General features: G+C 40.8%; 1 protein-coding gene and 1 pseudogene across 4 annotated transcripts in view; one reads left to right on the top strand and one right to left on the bottom strand.

The window, feature by feature from the left end:
- Positions 1-18,152, bottom strand: part of ITPR2 (inositol 1,4,5-trisphosphate receptor type 2) — a 550,850-nt gene that overhangs the window by 488,093 nt on the left and 44,605 nt on the right. Inside the window, exon 2 of one of the 4 annotated variants that reach the window (XM_037848348.1) lies at positions 5,204-5,307. The exons of 2 other annotated variants lie outside the window; for them this stretch is intronic. The gene's annotated coding sequence lies outside the window, so the exon portion shown is untranslated. Of the gene's footprint in view, positions 1-1,587; positions 3,342-5,203; positions 5,308-18,152 lie in introns of those variants that run through there. One more of the 4 variants, XM_037848347.1, reaches the window with a different exon arrangement.
- LOC119541598 lies at positions 1,642-3,284 on the top strand (annotated as a pseudogene).

Below are 18,152 nucleotides of genomic sequence, written 5' to 3'. Positions count from 1 at the left end.
CAATATTGTGCTGCTAATGCTCGACCCCTCTGTCTGGAATTCCCACCTGCCTCTGCCATCGCCAGACCTTTAGGACAACAAAGAGATAAAAATTCTGGACCTGGAACAAAAAACTCTCTCAATGTGAAGCTGAACTCAAATTTCTTTTCCGGTGAGCTTTAAAAAGTGTGTATGTATGTGCATGTGTTTGTTTGTGTATGTGTATGTGTATATGTGTACATTAAAAAAACTTGTTTTCTTCCAGAATATATGATTGGTATATGATCACTGAAAAAACAAATTGGAAAATCTTAACAAGAATAAAGAAAGAAAAAAATGTCCCATCTCTTTTCATGTCCCAAGATTCACCCTAGTTATCATTTTGATGTACATCCTTAGAGAGACATAGATACATTTACCAAAATACATATGTTATCTTCAATGAAAGAAAAAACAAACAAAATACATACGTATCTATTTTAGATCTTTGGAAATATATTGTACATACAGTTTCACAGAAATATTTTTCCATTTCACATTCTCTAAAGTCATTAAATATTATTTGAAAACTTAATTTTTAATGTCAGCATAAAATTCCCACTTAGGATGCACTGGGTTATATTAAATCTTTTTCTTCCTTTTGTATATTTATGTTGCCCCATATAAATAATACTGTGATAAACATCTCCTATGTAAAACTAATCTTCTAAGAGCTCACAGAAAACAGCTATTTCTCCTGTTCCCTTATGTTGTCCTGTCCCGTTGATATACCTGCTGAATTCCTGAATTCTAATCCCTTTTCCTGACCACGGTTCTTACCCATTCGGTGTTTACCCACTACTTTTTATACCTACCTTTTCCCATAGCTCAGTTAATCTCCTTTTTCCTAATTCTTATTACCTGATTATTCCTCTAGTCAGAAATTCTCAAACCTTTTAGTCTCCAGATTCCATTCATATTCTTAAAAATTATTGAGGACACCAAAGAAATTTTGCTTATGTGGCTTATTTCTATCTATATACAATGTATTAGGCATTAGAACTGAGAAACTTAAAATATAGAAAACCTGGGCATGCATTTCATCAGCCATCAGATAACACCATCACACTTCATGTGTAGTATAGAAAACTTCACTGCACTCTCAAGAAAGAATGAAAGTGGAAAAGGCAAGTAATGCCTTAGTATCACTATGAAAACAGTTTGATCTTGTAGGCCCCACTTAAAAAGTCTCTGGAATCCCCAGGGATCCCCAGACTAGAGCACTGCAGATCCAGGCCTTCATCCTATGACTTCCTGTGGTTTTTAATTTGTACTTTGCATTGACCAGCTCCTATTGCCTGTGCAACTGCAGGGGACTGTCCTCGGCTTCCTTGGTTGCTGCATACTGTGATAGCCTCACTCTCAGTGGACATGTAACCAATGTTCCTGATTCTCTTTGCTTATGCTGCAAAGAGTGATCAGTGTCTACGGCCCCAAGTTTTTATTCAATTAATAAATTCTAGGCTATTAAGAAGCAATACAGAGTAGTCAAGGCTGGGCCTTGAGCCATGAACACTTGGATTGGAGCCAGCGCCTGAGAGCCCAGGGTCATTGCTTATAGTGACTGACCTCATGGCCAGCTGAGCTGGACGCCATCTTCACTTTAGCTGCTACCCAGCAGCCATGGCTGAAGACTCTACCGAGGTGGGCGACAACGGCCAGCAGAAGGAGCAGGAGTTCGCGCGACTTCAGCCCTGGCTGCCGCCCTCAGCACCTCCACGCCATTCCAGCGACACTGAGGTTGCACGTAGGCTCCAGACCATCACCGTGGATTGGATAGAGATAAAACAGCAGCTATCAATGAGGGGGCCAAAGTGTAGACAAGACAAGTGGTGTTTCTGAGCAGATAGGCCTAGAAGAGACTGGTGGTGGCGGCGGCAGTGACCCTGGAGAGGCCCCCACGTGTGCTGCCCCAGGAGAGCCTCACTCTGGACAGGGACCACTCAGCTCTGCACCAGAGATTGAGCAAGAGGACTTGAAGATGGGGTCTGATGGGGAGAGGAACCAAGCTTCAGCTACATCCTCAGACGATGTACATTCACCAGTAAGGGTCCGCATGCACAACCATCCACCACGCAAGATCACCACTGAGGACATCAACAAGAGGCTATCACTACCAGCTGACTTTGGATGCCCAAGAGCTACCTTGAGAAGCTGACCCTCAAGAGTCCCATCTACAACAAGCCCCTCTGGCAGTGCCTCTGGCAGTGCCTCTGCCAGTCAGCCTGTCCTGGACTGGCTTTAGGAAACTAGAGACCTACATCAAGCTGGATAAGCTGGGAGAGGGCACCTATGCCACCCTCTATGAAGGCTAAAACAAGCTAACAGTCAACCTTGTGGCACTTGAAATCAGACTAGAACATTACAATGGGGCACGCTGCACCGCCGTCCGGGAAATGTCCTTGCTCAAGGACCTCAAATACACCATTATCATGCTACACATCATCCACATGGAGAAATCCCTCACCCTTGTCTTTGAGTACCTAGACAAGGACCTGAAGCAGTACCTAGATGACTGTGGAAATGTCATCAACATGCACAACATGAAACTCATCCTGTTCCACTTGCTCCGTGTCCTGGCCTACAGCCACTGGCAGAAAGTGCTACACTGAGACCTCAAGCCCCAGAACCTGCTCATCAATGAGAGGGGACACCTCAAGCTGGCTGACTTTGGCCTTACCTGGGTCAAGTCAGTCCCAATAAAGACATACTCCAACGAGGCGGTGACACTGTGGTATGGGCTCCTCGACATTCTGCTCGGGTCTACCAACCATTCCACGCAGACTGACTTGTAGGGCATGGGCTACATCTTCTACGAGATGGCCATGGGCCAGCCCCCCTTCCTGGCTCCACAGTGGAGGAACAATTGCACTTCATCTTCTGTATCTTTGGAACCCCAACAGAGGAGACGTGGTCAGGCATCCTGCCCAACAAGGAATTCAAGACCCACAACTATCCCAAGTACCGAGGCGATGAACTCAGACTTGACAGTGCCGGAGCAGACCTCTTCACAAAGCTACTGCAGGTTGAGGGTCACAATCAGATTTTCGCAGAGGACACCATGAAACATCCATTCTTCCTCAACCTGGGTAAGCCAATCCATAAACTTCTTGACACTTCCATATATGCACTAAAGGAGATCCAGCTACAAAAAGAGGCCAGCCTTCAGTCTTCCTCAATGCCTGACTTAGACAGGCCAGCTTTTCATGTGGTGGACACTGAGTTCTAAGCCGAGTTCTAAGTTACAGACCCAGGCCCCAGCAGGCAGAGGCCAGAGGGATGCCACTACCCTCACAGGGAAGCCCCCAACTGTATCCCCCTGCTTGCTGCCTGCCTACCTGCCTGACCTATGCTCGCCTGCCCACATGTTTCCTGCCACCTGTCTGAACACCTGACCATCAGCCTGTCAGCCCACCTACTGGCCTGTTTGCTGGGTAGCTCTCACTACTCCTTTGCCTTGTCGGTCTCTCTCTCTGTCTCAGAAGTTGCCAGCAGACAGCATGGCCATGCCAGCCTCCCACACTGAGGCCAGGCCTAACCCCCTCCCCATTACACCCTGCCCTCCCACCCCCCAGGACCATCACCCCATGGCCAGTAGGGGTGCCGAGCTACCTCAGGCTGGGGATCTGGACTCAGACAAGACGGTGGCCATGCCTTGGGTCTGAGGCTTCCCCTCCCTGCCTTCCTGCCTGCCCCACCTGCTTCACGCTGTATAGGCCTTTTGTTTGTTTTATTCACTGTTGTCTTTTTAATTATTTTAAATGAGATTTTCACTTTTTTAAATGCAATAGCTCTGTATACAGACTGGCTGATCCCATCCCTTGTGCACGGGCCCTCCCACAGTATTCTGTGCAATGAAGCCCTGCTCCTGGCCTTTCGGAAGCAAGGACACAACTCCTATTCAGAACCCTGGCCATCACCAGACCCTGGGGCCAACCAAGGGAAAGCAAGTCTCAGCCTTCCTACCCCACCTGTCATCCCCAGCTGCAGGGGGCCCTGGGGACTACCAGAGACTCTCTGGGAGATGGATGAGGCAGGGAGCCCACTCTTTCCCTCCTGCAGTCCCATAGCTAGGGCCTTCTTCCTTCTCAGGGTCTCCCTAACCCATCCCTCCTGCCCTTGTCCCACCTGGTGCTGTTGAGTAGGGGCCCTGCCAGAAACTGACCAATCAGTGACCACAAGCAGGGAGAGGGACACACAGGGAGTAGTGCCCAGGTGTTAACCCCTTACCCCTGGGAAGGGCGAGGCAGGATAGGCATAGTCTCTAGGGTGATGAAGAAATAGGAATTAAAAGACTTCCTTTATCAGTTTTAAGTCAAAATATTAGTTACACACAGTAAATCACTTTTTGCTTTGCTTTTACAAGTTGCCCATTGGACTGTCACACTATTTTTTTTAACATGACATTTTGGGTATTGGATTTTTTTCTTTTGTATGACAATATTCCAGAACCTAACTCCCAACCTAACCACACTATTACCTTTTTTAAACTCCTCCCCTTCCAATATTTACCCATATCCAGATATTTAATTATGCAGATACAATCATAGTACAGGTTGTGTAACTGTATAGCTTCCTACAAGAATTATAGCTGCACCTGTGCTTCATACAGTATATCTAAATAGAACCAAAAGGACAAATGTCCACTGTCCTAGTTCTAAACAGAACTAAGCTTTTGTCCTTTGGAAAGAAAAGTACTTTTCGCTTACTTATACCTGTATTTCCAAGACAGGACACTCTCTGGATGAGTTTATAATCTCCCAGTTCTTCAAGGCCTTTGAGAGTTTCTGGGAATTTAAGTATAACGACCAACAAGTCAATTAGTAGAAAATTCACACACACACACACACACACACACACCAACCACAGTCATACAGCAAGACATGAGAGAAGTACCAAGACTCAGTGAGTTTCTGGGGAGCCATCATTTTCCTTTTCAGGGAGTAAATCTCTCTTGGCAAGGGTCCCCAGCTAAATAAGGTCAAGCAGAGTGTGGGAGAACAAGGGTGGGTCATTGGTGCATTTCCAACAGAGACTGGATCCCTACTTGTGAGGCTCATTTACTAGGTTTTTACCCATCTTATTCTTTAAAAGACAAAGTTTCTCAACCACTGCCAAGCATTTGTAAAACAAACATTGCCACCAACCAGCAATGTTTGCTTTATTCTGAAAATGCTGTATTTACCTTGAAAACCACAAACTGCAAACAAGGGCACCTGATCATAGAAGATCTTTAAACTGTTCACTCACTAAATCAACAACTGGGAAGAAAAGGCAGTTGACTTGCACCTGAATAAAAAAAATGTGTAAATAAATCTTTTATCTAAAACTTTTAGAGTTAGCTTCAGTAAGTTAATAATTTTTAAGCTTTATGGAGATACACAGACTTTCATTAACAAAATGTAACTTTCATTAATTTATTTAATCCTCCTCAGAAGAGAGTAAAACAACTAAGGCCCACCTACCAAAAACCAGAGAAGCACAATCTTATTTTATACTCTCTTTCCCATTAAAGATACTTTATTTACACTATAAAGTAGATAAAAACCAAACAGACTTGACTTTTTAATATGCTTTTTGATGTACTTAATTTTACAAGGTAAGAGAGGATGTGGGAAAAGGTTTACTGAAAAATGGCTACTATCTAATTCATTGTATTTTGAGTAAGCTATCGTTTCAGTTCCACAAACAGTCCATGCTTCTCACCACAATGTGTTTCCAGAAACTATATTATAAAAAGAATGCATTTCCCCCAGGAAATTCTACTGAACTAATATAATTTGGGCTAATTTCCTAAAGAAGATAGCATAGGTAGAAATACTCTAACCCTCCATAATCATTTCAAATAGCAAATATCCTACACGACTGATTAAAATGTCCTGTGTTGTGCTATCACAAGGATAATTTTTCCCCAAAACTAATACTGCATCATATAATTTTCTGGAAATCTCACCAAGGACCTTCTTAGGAGGGTCCAAAGAGGCCAAGTCCTGAATTAATAAGTCTTTCTCCTTCTGCCCTCACAGTCAGGCTTCAGGGTGAAAAAAGTCATAGAAGTTTAGATTGGGGAAACAGTATTTTTTCAGTGAGGTTGAGAGAATATTTCCAGGCCAACTAAACATTCAACCACCTTGGGGCTATTTTTTCCCCTGAGGACTATTTTATCTTGAGTTAGTCAAATCCCCCTCTCCTGTCTTAGCCTTTACCAGATGGCCTATCAATGGAGTCATTCTTTATGTAGCCGTTTGAGTCTGGCTTTTTTCATTTAGCAAAATGCAGTTGAAATTCATCTGTGGTGTTGGGTTTACCAGTTGTTCATTCCTTTTTGTTGCAGAGTAGTATTCCATTGTATGGGTATAACACTGTGTACAATGTTTACCCATTCACAGGTTGAAGGACATTTTGGTTGTTTTGAGTTTTTGGTGATTATGAATAAAGCTGCTAGAAACATTCACATATAGATCTTTGTGTGAACTTCAGCTTTCATTTTTCTTTGGTAATTAGATAAGAGTGGGATGGTTCAGTCATATGATACATGTATGTTTAACCATATCAGAAACTGCCAAACTCTTTTCCAAAGCATACCTCCAGCAATGTATGAGTCCTAGTTGATCAGCATCCTCATCAACATCTGGTATTGCCAGTATTTTTTATTTTAGTCATTTGTGTAGTAGCACTGCATCATGGTTTTTAATCTTTTTAGTGATCTCTTCAGTCACCTTAAATGTTGGTATTCCCAAGGATTCCACTCAGAGCCCTCTTTTCTACTCACTCTGCTTTCATCATTTTCATGGCTTCAAACTCTATCCATATGCCAGTAACTTTCAAATTTGTACTTTCCATCTGGACTTCTTTCCTGAGCTCCAGACCAACATATCCATCAATCTTCTAAATCTAACTCTATGGCTTACAGGCACCTAAACTAAGGATGCACAAAAACCAAGTTCATTACTACAGAAAACTGTAAAAACGGCCATAAACTCTGCCTATCTCTGTATGCAAGTCTCTTGCAATGTAGCTTTTCAGTTTCCCCACCCTTTGGACACAGGCTTGGCATTAGCAAATGTGACACAAGCAGAGGCTTGAACAGTGCTCAACATGGGAGTCTGCAGGTTCTAGTTGCTCCCAGCCCATTATCCCCACGTGAAGAAACCTGAGGGAGCCTGATGGATAATGAGCCAGCCACCCCCAACACAAACCTGCCTACTGGCAGATATGTGAGTGAAGCCATCCTAGAGCATACAGCTGCCAAGTGAATTGAGCACAGATGCACAAGCATGTTCAACAGAAGTCAGTCAAGTCAGCTCAGAACAAAAGAACCAGCCAGCCAATCCACAGATTCATGAACTAAAACGGTTCCTGATTAAGCCACTCAGTTTCTGGGGTGTTTTGTTACACCCCAGAAACTGAGAGCTGATACAAGTACCTTTCCTCTCCATCTCTTTCTCCCATTATATTTTATATTCCAGTAAACATTACTAGTATCTACCTCATTGCCCAAGTCAGAAACCTGGGAGAATTCTAGGACATTTTCTCTCCCTCATCCTATCTCCCACCCCACCTTACATACAATTAGCTGTTAAGCATTTTTTCACATCCTAAATTTGGTTAAATACATCCCCTTCTCTCCATCCAAAAGTTACTACCCTAGTCCTTTAACAAATTTTCCTGAATTCTCTTAACAGTCTCTTAGATGGTATCTGTGCTGGTTTGAATCTGTTATGTATCCCATAAAAGCCTATGTTCTTTTAATCCACTCCTGTGGGGGCAGACCTACTATGGGTGGGGTCTTTTGATTAGATTGTTTCCATGGAAATGTGACTCACCCAATTGTGGGTGTGACCTGTTTATTAGATTATTTCCATGGAGATGTGACCCCACCCATTCAAGGTGGGTCTTGATTAAACATTTGGAGATGCTTAGACAGGAGAAACAGAAGAGAAGCTGAGCGAAACATTTTGGAGAGAAGCTAAGATACGTAATTCAGAGTGTGCCCCCAGGAGAAGCTAATAAAGAAGCTAAGACAAAAACACAGAGACATTTGGAGAAAGCCACTGAAACCAGAAGCTAAACCTGGGAGAGAAGGTTCAGCAGAGCCAGCTATGTGCCTTCCCATGTGACAGAGGAATCCCAAATGTCATCGGTCTTTCCTCAGAGAAGGTATCTACCTCTTAATGCCTTAATCAGGACAAATTCATGGCCTTGGAACTGTTAATCTGTGAACTAATAAACCCCCAATGTAAAGCCAATCCATTTCTGGTATATTGCATTTCGGCAGCTTTAGGAAACCGGAACGGTATCCCATTCTCCATTTTCAATGGAGAATATTCATTTAAAATTTCAATTATTATCATGTCACAGCCCTGCTTAAAATCCTTTAATAATTTTCCATGACTTTTAGGATAAAAAGCAAATGCCTCAGCACTCAGTACTCAAGACCATTAGGCATCAGGAACCTCCTCCAAGCTCACCTCGCCACACTTCCACATTCTCCTATGCTCTAACTATTCTTAAAAGCACAACCAGAAACAGGTCACACTATTCCACCTTTTGCCTCAGTCAGAAATGTCTCTTTCTCCTCAGACCCCTCCTCTCTATTTGATTAGCTTCTTCCATAGCTCCAGTTCACCTCCATTCTACTTTCGATCACCCAAGCCAATTACAGTCCTCTTTCTGGTGCTGAACTTAAAGGCAGATAGTTAGTGGCTAGAGTCTGGATTTGAATCATAGCTCTGCTTCCTTCTTGTTCTGTAACATGGGACAAATTGCTTAGCTTCTCTGTTTCATCTTCTCTATGTCCTCATCTATACAATGGGATGAGACAGAGAATGCTCCCCCTCTCTAATATCCATTCTCTTCCTCATTTAGGGATAGAACTCCTGAATTCCAGGTAGGCACATGGCCACCCCACTAACGGCCACATTCCTCAGCCTCCTTGTAGCAAGATGTAGTAAAGTAGTATGAGAGTAAGGATAAGGGAGGGAGAAAGGAAATGGTGGTGGGGGGTGTTTGCGGGATAAGGGGCCTAAATAGGGGAAGTACCCTGATCAGCAGTAGGTGGGAGAGGATGTGAGATCAGGTGGGAGAGAGTGGAAAGGATATGCTAGGGTTAAATTTAGGAGCACAGGTCAGCTGAAGGGATAGAAATATGATTGGCAAGAAGACTTGGACTCAGAAGTAAGAGGAAGGAGAGACACCACAGGGTTCATCAAAGGAAGACATTGGGGAAAACAATGAAGGAGGTCAGTAGGGGTAGGGTGTGGGAAGATCCAGGCCAATAAGAGGTTAAGAAAGGCTTATGTGTCTGAAGGATGTTAAAAAAAAAAAAAATGTATATGAGTGGGAGTGATACATGCAATTCCAGATATCCTCCTGAAAGAAGAATCTACTTGCCCTGGATACCTCTTTCTCCCTTTCCACTCAGAGGGAAATCGTAGACTGGGAAATGGTAATTACTGGAGCAACTTTGGAAGCCATGTGTTGGGGATGGCAGAGCTGCCAAGACGGTCCAGGACCACTCTCCTTGGGACTATTAGGTGGAAAGGAAATTAACTTCCATATTATGTAAGCTACCATATATTTGGATTTCCGTTCCAGCACCCTAGTCTGTACCCCCTCTAAAACATGGGGATAATAATATGCGCTTCAAAGGACTAGGCAAGAATTAAATGGATTAATAGAGCATAATGCACTTAGAACATTAGCTGTCATATAGTAAAGACTAAATATTAGTTATTAGTGACAGTGGAAATTGAATGGCCCTGTCCCATTGAGTTATCATTGACTTACTCCTGCAGAAAATCAAGTTTATTGGGGAATGGCTTGGTGCTTTCATCTCACTGTCATATGAAAAAGAATACCAGACATTCCCTTACTGTTTGAAGAGTAAATGTAATTTAGTCCGGCATATCAATTATCATCTTGGGAACTACTTTCATGAAAAGGTGCAAATTGGGCCCGAGAAGCCTAGATGTCCCCTCCAGACAATTAAAAACCCTGCAAGGTACAAATCAAACACTACCTTAATTAAGATTTCCTTATCTCTCAAAACAGAAAATAAAAATCTCCATCCTCCCACAGCCCTCCCCCATGCCCTTTTATTTAGCCCTTATCACTTTCTACCTTGTGTTATAATTATTTATGCACACATCTTATCTCCCTCATTAGATTATAAATTCTTTGAAAGCAGCATTCATTTTTGACTCATTTGAACAATAGCTACTAGTTCACACACTATATTGCACACTGTAGATATTCAACAAATTTCTGCTATATGTTTCCAGAATCTCATAGCATTGAAAAACACCTGCTGCAAACAAACCTGCCTCACCACCTACCAGCTATATGACCTTCAGCAAATTTCTTTCTTTCTCTACAGCGTGACTTCCTCATTTGTAAAATGTCTATTAAGGATTAAATGAGGTAAAATAGATAAAGGTCACTGTATACACTCAAAGTTAGGGATTTCAATATTTAGGACTCTCTGTTCCAGGAAAGAATAGTTTGGGCTATAAAATTAAAATATTCAGAAGAGGGTATTTATTCAGCAACTACAAAGAATTTAGACATCCAAAAACAACTTCATACACTATACAAGATGACAAATTTTTCACATGACCCTGCAACTCAGGAAAATTGGCCCATGTACACTGGATTAGTAAGTGAGTGTTGGGAGTTGTTTTAACACCACTAAACCAGGCTCATCCCAAGTGTTAATTTCTGCCTTTCACTTTTATCTTGAAACAAAATCTTACTGGAACAACAAAAAGACAAAAAATCTGTTTTTAAAATGGGCAAAGGACTTGAATAGACTTCTCCTAAGAAGATATACAAATGGCCAATAAGCACATGAAAAGATGTTGTGATGGCTGGGTTCATATGTCAACTTGGCTAGGTGACCCAGCTGTCTGGTCAAGCAGGCACTGGCCTGACGATTGCTGTGAGGATATTTGAGGCTGGTTAATAAACCAACCGGCTGGTTTGTTGGATCATCAGTCAATTGACTGCAGCTGACTGATGACTCATCAAGGGGCGTGCTTCCACAATGAGAGAATGTAATTGGCTGGATTTGGTCCAGGTGATCAGTTGAAGGCTTATAAGCGGGACAGTTAGAGAACCTTCACTACTTCTTCCGTTGCCCAGTGAAGCATTTCCTGGGGAGCTCGTCAAAGTTGCCGGTTCGTTTCCTGAGGAGTTCATCGAGCACGTTCGTCGAAAATCCCAGTTCATTTTCTGAAGAGTTCGTCGAAGTTGCCAGTTCGTTTCCTGAGGAGTTCGTCGAAGTTGTCGGTTCGTCTCCCGACGAGTTCATCGGACCTCTTCCTTGGAGTTGACAGTTTGTTACATCTCTCATTGATTCTGTCTCCCTAGAGAACCCTAACTAATACAGATGCTCAACACCATTCTTCATCAGGGAAATGCAAATCAAAACTACCATAAGATACCACTTCACACTCACTAGGATGGCTATTATTTAAAAAAAAAGAAAGAAAGAAACAGAAAATAACAAGGGTTTGTAAGAATGTAGAACACTTATGCATTGTTGGTGGGATGGTAAAGTGGTATAGCCACTGTGGAAATCAGTTTAGTGGTTCCTCAGAAAATTGAACAGAGAATTACCATATGACCCAGCAATCTCACTTAGGGATACCACCAAAAGAAATGAAAGCTAGGACTCAAACTCATATTTGTACACCAATGTTTATAGCGGCATTAGTCATGATTGCCAAAAGGCAGAAGCAACCTAAGTGTCCATCAACAGAAGAATGGATAAACGAAACATGATCTATACACACAATAGAATATTATTCATCTGTATAAAGGAATGAAGTTCTGATACATGCTACAACATAGATGAAACCTGAAGATATCACATTGAGTGAAATAAGCCAGATACGAAAGACAAATATTGGATGATCTTACTGACATGAAATATCTAGAATAAGAAAATTCATAGAGACAAATAGATTACAGGTTACCAGGGGCAGGGGCTGGGAGGTGGGGCGAGGAGGCAGGTAAGAAATGGGGAATTATTGCTTAATAGGTGATGAAAAAGTTTGAGGAGATGAAAAAGTTTGGGTAATGGATGGTGGTGATGGTAGCACAATATTGTGAGTGTAATTCATACCACTGAATTTTGTACTTGAAAATGGTTAAAAAGGGGAAATTGAGATACTTTCAAGTGTCCTACAATAAAAAGTATTTTAAAAAATCTTACTGGAGAGGGAGAGAATTAAACTTCATAATTAAAGCCACCAATAAATCAAAGTTCATACATTGTTCATAGTTCAGATAAACAAATAAGTGCATGAGTGCTTTCTTAAAGAGCAATTCATGAGACTTCCAAAGTATTCCTATTTTATCACTCAGAACCGCAGCAACTCCCTCCTATAGCCGCTCAAGTATTTTAAAGTACAACACTTTTACAACCCTGACTAGCTTCAACAGAAGCAAAGAAGCAAAGCAACTTGTTTTTATATTATCCTTTGACCCATCTCTGAAACCTGAATGTAATGTAAACTTATCATCCAATTTCCACTGCCACCTACGAGTTTAATAATAGAGATTAGCAGTAGAGGGTTAATATGACGACTTACCACAAATGCACATGATCAACACAGCAGTAACATTCAACTGGAGGATTTTAAAGATATTTGAGTATAAATCATGTAATTGCTGGCTTGAAAATCCATTGCAATTTTCTAAACTTTGCTGAGTAACAGTGAACTACAAAGTGCTACAACCTAAAAATTTTCACTTAATACTAGTAGACATTTCCATCTTCTGCTATTCACACCGGTTGGTATGTTAGAATGCACATTTTATACCAATGAACTTAAATCTAGAGGTATAGAATTTAAGATTATAATAACAAACAGGTCTACACATTGCTTTAACACAAGAAAACTAATCAGCTAACAACTATGTTACTTGCTGAGTAGCATGAAGACACCAGAAAAGTATCTGAGGAGAGAACTGGAATTGTATTGCCTTCAAAAACTGCTTTTCTTTCCTAGAATTTTTTTCATTCATTCAATAAAAATTAAAACATCACCAACAATATGCAAAATACTATCCTTCATCTTGGTAATTCAATAGAGCCCAATGTAGCCTCAGATCTTTCAAGTAATGAAAAGCATGCAAATACTGAACATGCACAATAATGTGAATCTGTGTCCTCAGGCTTTGCAGTGGATGCTGTTGATGGTCCCCTCCCACCATGTCCCCTCAGGACAATTTCATTGGCATCTGCAGTGGTCAGTTTCTATCATCCTGGCAACTTCATACCTCATGCTCCTAGAGGGCTATCCCTGACACCTACGGAGCTTGCTCAACTGCCAGCAGGAGCAACCCAAAAGGAGGTGATAACGCCCATAGGGACAACCCACAACTAACAGAGAATGGAAGTCGGCCCCAGTCTTTCTGCCCTCAGTGGGCGATTCTGGAAGCCTATTCTGCATGGTTTCTCAGAAGGCACCAGCAGGATTCAGTCCCAACTGCTGCATTAATGGAAAATTTATTGTCTTTTCTTCCCTTCCACTCATTCTGTCCCACTTCTTCCTGTGTGCTTCTTGGGATCAACTCCCAAATGAATGACCTCTGCCCAAGTCTTCCAAAGTCTGATTTGTAGGTGTCCTGACTAACATGGTCCTAGTCTGTTTCTCCGCAGGCCTGTTCAATAGCACTGGAATAACACATGACGTGAGAGTATCGCAACATATACCTTTTATCAATTTATCAAATCTCAAGATTTCATGAGGCTGGGGGTTAGAACAAATAATTTGGACTAGAGTAAAGATTAAAAAAAAAAAAAAGAATCCAGCAGGCTACAACAATAAGTAAACACCAATAAGATGAAATATAACAGGTTCTCCAGGTGGTTCCAAAGCACGAATTACACCATACAGAAGGAGGGAAATGAAGATGAGGTTCAGAGATGCAAATGAAAAAGCATCAGGAGTTAGTGGTTGACTAACAGCTGGATGTGAGTTAGGCGGTCCTGCCCAGGACTCTTGGGTTGCACATGTAGCATCCAAAAAAGGGATTCTCATCAGACCACTCCTAAATGTTCAGTTCTTCTATCCAGTCCAAAAACTAAACTGATAAATAGGAGCCTAACCAGGAAAAAAAACAAAAAGGGTAGAATGATGAAGAGTAATCACTGAAGAATTTGGAGCCAGCAACAGGTAAAAGAACTGTAAGAATTAAGACCATAGGAGAAAAGCTCTGCAGGAATATGATCATTCCAAACAATTGCTTAAACAGCTCTTGTATGGAAAAGGGATTAGATTTAATCTATGTGGCTTTACAGAACCAACACAGAGAATTTACAGGAGGGCATAACTGAATACATGGTATGGTATAATGGTTAAAAACATATTTTAATATGTTCTGGAGTCAGACAAACTTGGTTTGAGGCCCAGCTGCATCACTACCGGGTTTCGCGATCTTAAGATGATGGCATAAATTCTTTATACTTAACTTTCCCAACTGCAAAACTGCCATAGCAACAATTTATACTTCAAAGGTTATTATAATGACCACATAATAATGCATGTGATGCCTTAAGCACAGTGTAAAATGTATTAAATGCTCAATAAATGTTACCTGATTTCAAATCTGTAACAGTTTCAATCTTCACTAAAAAGAAAAAAAAAAAAAAAAAGAAATTACACTAACACCAAATCTGAAGAAATTCAACATAGTATTGCTAAGCCTATGGAGGAGATATTTATAATCGGCTCATATTGGAGAATCACTGTATCAGACAATATTGATAGATTCAACTACATAAAAAGTCAAAGCTACTGCCTAGCAAGAACACTTTCCATTTCAACTAGACCTTTTTCCTTTACATGCCTGAGTGTATAACTTTCCTGAGTGGAGACAAAAGATGAGGCCCAGCCTTCAAAACAACTTCCCTGAATTAGCTGAAGAGAAAGAATTGAGTTAAAGACATGATCTGCTTGTCAACCTACCCCCAAGTCTCTGCCTTCACTACCTGCTTTTGGGTTGCATTGCACAGGGGAAAATATCTCCCTTTTGGTTCTAGTTCCTGAAGCATTCAGGCTTACTGCTTCAGAATTACTTGTTGCTTGCCAGAAGAGACCCACTGGTAGTCTTGGTGGATTATCAAATAGTCAAGTGTCAAACAATCACAGAATTGCCAATTAGCATTTTCAAAACCAAATGGTCCAATTCTGGGGAGTATCTAATCAACCAAAATAAGGAGTTGTCTTCCTTTCCCTCAGTCCTCCCAGGGAGTGGCACCCTGGGTTCCCCACTACTTCCGTGTTTTATTACCCTGATGGTAAAAGCAGGACACAGAAACTTCTCGTTTCGATTTGTCAGCTTCTCCTCCTATAGAAAATGCAAATATATCCATAGGTTCTATGAACAGATTTCTGGAGAAATCCATTATAGAGAAGGGTGTTATAGAGAATAAAGGAGAAGTAAGTAAGCAAAGGAACAAGAAAGGAAAACCAAAAGAAAATAAACTAATATAACTGACATAATTTAGTGTGAGGGAGGAAGGTTAAATTGTTATCAAAAAATAGGGTCAGTGATAAATCTGATATTAAGTTCTGCTTAAAATGATGCAATGAGAAGGCTACTTAACCTCCGTAGTATTCTTCTCAAACAGCAAACAAACCCAAATTAAGGAACATTTCACAAAATACATGACCAATACTTGTCAAAAGTATCAAGGTCACAAAAAACAAAGGACAATAGAGAAACTGTCAGACCAGATAAAACTAAGGAGACCCAGCAAATATGCAACATGGGATCCTGGATGGGATCCTGGAACAGAATAAGGAGATTAGTGGAAAAACTGGTGAAATCTGAATAAAGTCTGGAAGGTAGTCAATAGTAATGTACAAATGCTAATTTCTTAGTTTTTCAAAAGTAGCATGGTTATATAAGATGTTGATATTATGGGAAACTGGGTGAAGAGTATAAGGGAACTCTGTACTGCTTTTACAATGCTTATGTATATCTAAAATTATTCTAAATTCAAAGTTTATCTTTAGAAAGTAGGGAAATTTGATTATTAGAGGAATTTTACAATCACAAGATAAAGCCACTGTGCTTCTGTTAATATTGTTCTGATTACACAGTTTCTATTGAAAAATAATTTTCCTCTAGTTTTTAAATGTCCCTTTGGAAGTTGTTTATGTGTTAAAACTTAGTTTCCTCTTCATAAGTGAGGCAATGTGACATAGTCAAAAGAACATTTAATAGCATAATTGTACATACTTAGAAGGATCATTTTAACCCTTTTTGGAACTTGGGTTCCTCACTCAAAAATGGAGAAAGGTATACTAGATTTACTTTTAATTACCCAACAGCTCTAAAACTTTATGATTCACCTGAATAAATTACAGAGTGAGCATGGAAAAAAAAAACTTTTAAAATGAATTTGAAACTATCATTTGTCTGGGTGAGGCAAGAGGAACTGAGGTGTAGCTGAACTGTTGATATGCTATTGTTTCTTCACATTATCTAAAAAGTAACAATAAGGGAGGGTGCTCTGGAAACTTGGCAGAGGAGGTAGGAAATTCAGGGCTGGTGATACTAGGAGGCAAATCTGTGAAAAAGAGATCACTTTTAAAGTCAAAGGGACCAGGGAAATACAATTCGGGCAGCAAATGGTCCAATGCAGGAGCTATGGAAGGATAAGCTTTAAGAAAAGATGAGGCATTGGGGAAAATAAGGTCAGCTTGCTTATGGTTGCTAAGCAGTAATGATGAACAGAACAGAGGCAAGCCCAACTCAGGAAATTCTCTGGGCTCCATCATGGTAAGGTTCAAAGAATCACGGGAGAAGAGTCAAGACTTCAAGATAAAAAGGATCCCAAGGTCCAACTATGAAAGGATCCACCTTCTCCAAAGAGGGGTGCAGTAAGATAAATAGTTTAGTCTTAGACTGAGGTAGAAAATGAGAGCAAACGAGCAAGGAGAATAACCTAAAGCATTTGATTACAGGAAAGCCAGCTTTCCAGGAGCGGGCATGGAGCACCTGAAAGATTGATTCATACTTTGAACCAGGGCCAGCTGAATAATATGAGACCAAGTATCTGTATATAATTACCTTCTGGGTACAGAGCACTTACCCCAGGGTTCCCTTAGATGCACTGAAATAATCTTTGCACTTTAGAACAATTCACTTCACTGGGAAAGAGGAAAAGAAATAAAGAAGGCTATAAACCCTAAAGGTTTATGTTTGAAAAATTAATCCCCCCAACTGGCAGCAGAATAAGTAGCTAAGCCCACGGCAATGATTTTTGGGGCCTCCCTGAGAACAAAGTTTTATCACACTGATCCCTTGGAAAGTTTGATCTCTCATCTAAAAGTATCTAATGGCTTTTTGGGGGATGTCTACCATGGGCAAAGCACTATGCCAAGGAAACACAAAAAGAATAAAATAAAATCCTGACTTGAAGAGGTTATAACATAAGAAAAGAGACAAATGTGTTTAATGGAAATACACTGTACTTTTTTATTAAAAGTTAACTATCATTTGTATAATGCCTTAAAACAATTTCACATATATTCTCTCAAAAGTTTTCAAGACTCTCAAAACCTTTCATGGTAGGCATTCTTGTTATCACCCAACCCTACTTCCACAGGCCAATGGCAGAAGTCCTCTGCAGTTTAGAGCAGTTAGGTGACCTACTTAAGATGACACAGACAGACTGATACAGTCAAAACCAATATCCCATGTTGTTTCCTGTCACAAATACAAATTTGTTATCACAGTTTGCTTTAAAATTTTTTCCATCTTTTAATGCTCTCCAGTTCACAAAGGTATGTCTATCTGGTAGATCCTTCCCCAACCTTAATGTGACTCTTCAACCTGAGAAACAGTGTTTTTCTTCAAGTCAGGAAAGTTCTTGCCCATATCTCTTCATATATTTCCTGTCTCTCCTATTCTCTCTAGTCTCTCCTTCTAGAATTCAAGTGGATATTGCTGGATCTTCTCAATCTTCCAAGCCTATCATGACTTGTTCACATATATTCCTAGCGATATCTCTGTGCTACTTGCTGCACAATTCCTTCAGATCTGTTTTCCAGAGAACTAATTTTCTCCTGATCTTTACATAATATGCTAGTTCATGCTTTTTAGAATCTACC

Source organism: Choloepus didactylus, chromosome 8, assembly GCF_015220235.1.
Source record: "Choloepus didactylus isolate mChoDid1 chromosome 8, mChoDid1.pri, whole genome shotgun sequence".
Taxonomy (NCBI): Eukaryota; Metazoa; Chordata; class Mammalia; order Pilosa; family Megalonychidae; genus Choloepus; species Choloepus didactylus.
This window is presented reverse-complemented; position numbering and strand designations above follow the sequence as displayed.